We start from the raw sequence: 3,795 nt of genomic DNA on the forward strand, positions 1-3,795 counted from the left end.
TCGATGTCAGCTGAAAAGTCTGTGATGCTGGGCAAACAATGAATGAGACCTTTTGTAGAATAACTGGTGCTCATTTAAAGTGCTCCAAATTGACCTTTGGGTCTAGTTCACAGTATATACGAAAGGTACAAAGAGGTCAAAACAAATCCTTGACGTAAGGAAAGAAAAAAAGATACCAATTTCCTGGCTGATGTGTATGAAGTAAAACCAGTTAACCTGGATAAATCGTGGCTTCCCCACTTAAATTGTGTGATCTTAGGCAAGTTCACCAAAACCCTTTTTTTGTCATTACTTTTAAAATGTACTTCTCAGTGCAATGCAATAATATGATGTATTAATGTGAAAGCTTCACATGTGATAGAAATATACTTTTTTGAATATTGAAGCAATTTTACCATATTTTGCCAGATCTTTAATTGTGTGATTTACAGAGCAAACATTTTCAGAGCTCGGCTTGTGCACAGGCTCTGAGATCCAAGCCAAACCATTGGCTCAGCTCTGGCTGCACTCTCTCTGTAAATGTATTGAGTCGCCCACCTATATTGTACTCTCATGTCTTCATTTAGGACACAATGCAAAAGGAACTTCACCTCATGGATGACGAAGCAGGGCCATGTATCAACAGCATGTGGAGCCATCCACTGTCTCCCGGTTATGGATTTCACACATTTACTGTCTGAACCTCTGTCTCCTTATGCTACACAGTCATGAATGTTGACTCCCCAACCCCCACTTTAGACTAGAAATACATCTTAATTTCAAGTGATCTCACTTGATTGGGAGGATTCAATGGCCGCACCAATGCCTTCAGTATAGGAATTGACTTTAGCAGAGTAAGGCATGAGTACTGTATTAGATAGAGTTGGACTATAGTATATGGAAAATGCTTCATAACCCTCATGAGGCCCCTAAAGCACTTGTTACTTCATAGAGTAGGCTATGTGTAGTATCTTTAGAGTTGTGCATGAGATTTGAATGTTGCTTGCTGCACGGAGGGCATGCATGCTTGGATCTGGGGACTGTTCCCAATGAACCTGGCCTCTCCAGATATGCACAAACCACTGGCAGGCTTCTGTGCTTACTCTCAGGACTTCTCTTCCTATGAGGGTTTAGCCTAGGAAAAATAAACTAATGAACCCCAGATGAGACGTGGCATCCCTAGACCACCTGCTGAAGAAGCTGCAAAGCTGTAGAGCGTGGCCCCGAGCTTATCTCCATTGAGGATTCAGCACACGATTCAGCTAAAGACTCGGGCCCCACTTCTTTGTTCTTTGAGGAAAGCGAACAATACGCTGTGCTACTCAACAAATGGTCAACTTTCAAGCAGGAAGAACACAAGCAAATGGCCACCATAACCTCACTGAGGGAGGTTCAGGACAAAGTGCTGGCAGAGCAGTGACTAGAGAGGGAGGAGCTAAACCAGTTCACTGAGAGCAGAGACTAGGGGTTCTTCCCCTTTGAGAGCAAGGGGCCAAGCCATACACCACCCATCCCGAACTAGGAGCCACCCAAAGGGAAGTCCAGAGATGTCACCATGGTATACACTCAGTGAAGGAGGAGTTGCATGGTACCTCAGGGCTCCTTCTGCTCCTACTCACCCTGCTGATGACGTCAATTTTCATGGTACACCATGGGCGTCTGCTGCTCCTGCTCAACCTGGTGATGATGTCACTCCACTGTGGACTTATGCATGTGAAAGAAATATAGGTTCTCAATTTGCATATATGTCCCTGTACATCCTATTACCTGCACCTGACACATCACATGTTAGGTAGTAGCCAGGTTTTATTATGCTTGTGGTTCTAGATGGTGAATTATTATCTTTGTTATGATGGAGACTAGTTGATATTGTAAGAAGTCCCAACATGACACTTTCAATACAAAATTCCTCCTGATCTTATTGCTGTAGGTGGACACATCAACCATAAGCTTGGCTCCATGGCTCCATGGCTCAGCAAACTCAAGAACTACAGAGAATAACTTTATTTGTGTCAAGGTGGTATACCCAAGCCTTGATTTCTGGATGGGGAAAGTTTACACTAATGCCGGATGTAATGAAATTAGGCAAAGTAAAGTGATTCATACCTTTCTACCATGGTATTTATACTTCTGTACCCTAAATAGAACACTGTTTGCGTATAGATACCACTAGAGGTGACAGAGCAGCTGTCAAGTGAATGTAAAGATGTTGCCTGTTTATGGACTCTGGCATGGCCATCTGAATCAAAAAACTCATTTTAGCATTTCACAGCTTATGCGTTGCACTTGCTTGCAAAGTGATATGACGCGTGGCTTTGGTGCACAACGCTCTGGCTGTGGTGCACAGAGATTATTAATTGCCACACACAAAGGAACAAAATTTGAGGGAACATTGCTTACAAGTAAATTAAACATGCCAATTGGGTATAAGCAGATCTTGCCATGCTTTAGGGAAAAGGCATGAGCATTTTGGCACTTGTAAGCAGTGCTAATGTGCACGGAGTTCTAAGGCCAGCAAAAACGAAGTCAGCAACAACTGGATGTTGGAAGGCAAAAGGTAGAGGAAATCCCACGCCATGGATGCCAGGTCTTACCTATGTGTATTAACATTGATGAAATTACACCTTCCAATTAAAGTTGTTTTCAAATATCATCCCTAGTAGGGTTATAGAATTCTTGCAACTCTTGGAAGAGGGCATCCTACCTTTCATCCATACCTGGAAATTTAGAGTATTCCAACGATTCCAATTCAAATATTTATAGCTGATTCTATATGAAGAATTATATCAATTTAAAGTTTTTGCATGCAGATAAAGATTTATAAGGCTATTTAGATGTTGGCAGATATAGTACATCTGCCATAAAGTGGCGGGTGCTCCATCTGCCAAATGTGCATTAACCTTAGTGGCATTCTAAATACAGTGGAGGAGACATCTATCTCTTTTTTTGCAGATGTCCCAATCTGCCAAATTTTAAGACTTTAGACGTCTTTGTTTCTCTAGACTTTGTAGTGTCGGTCTTGCAAAATTATTCATGATCAGAACTTCTTTGACATGTTTAATACAATGTTTTAAAAGGATGCTTCTTTAATTTATATCTGTCACAATGTTTGTTCTATACATAGCCATTTTGTAGACTCATCATCATCAACAGTTAGAAGTGCTTAGGCTGGTGCATTAGAATACTATTTTTGCAAACTTCAATGTCAGGAAACCAAAGGCTCCTTTTCCAGGCTGAGACTTTTAAACTTTTGTTGTGATTCTGATTTTTTTTTTACCATGACCACTTTTGAAATATTTAGTCTCTCAATTCTAGAGTATATACAATGTGTACATTTGATCTGGAGTTGCATTAAAATTTATAAGAATGCGGGAAATCGATGTACTTTAATGGGGCTGTGCTTTGTCCCTATGGCCACCTAGTTACTTCTTCTTTTGTTTTTGTGAGCACAAGGTAATGATGAATGAAATTAAAATGTCGATACCGAAAGAGATTCCTAAACAGACAATGTTTTGAAGTAAGTCCAGATGAGGTTGCAGCCAGAAAAGGGCCAAACAAATGTAAATGGTTTTAGAATAGAGGTTCTATGAGAGATATTAGATAGGGACATATCAACTGCAGTAAGCATACGTTTATCGTTTTTTCTTAAAAGCCATACAGTTCTTTGTCAATCTTACATCATGATTCCAGAGGCTCAAGAGTGCCAGAATGAATATGATGGATCGGATAATGAACTGTCTTTTCTAGCCCTTTTCTATTGATACAATTGGAACAGACATGTTATGAGTGGTGGATATCATTGAGTTAGTTTGAGCT

General features: G+C 40.5%; 1 pseudogene; it reads left to right on the forward strand.

Moving 5' to 3' along the window:
- Window positions 1–975: 975 nt before the first annotated feature.
- Window positions 976–1,552, forward strand: LOC144799144 (large ribosomal subunit protein mL40 pseudogene; annotated as a pseudogene).
- The last annotated feature ends 2,243 nt before the right edge of the window (window positions 1,553–3,795 follow it).

The sequence above is a fragment of the Lissotriton helveticus genome, chromosome 12, assembly GCF_964261635.1.
Source record: "Lissotriton helveticus chromosome 12, aLisHel1.1, whole genome shotgun sequence".
Taxonomy (NCBI): Eukaryota; Metazoa; Chordata; class Amphibia; order Caudata; family Salamandridae; genus Lissotriton; species Lissotriton helveticus.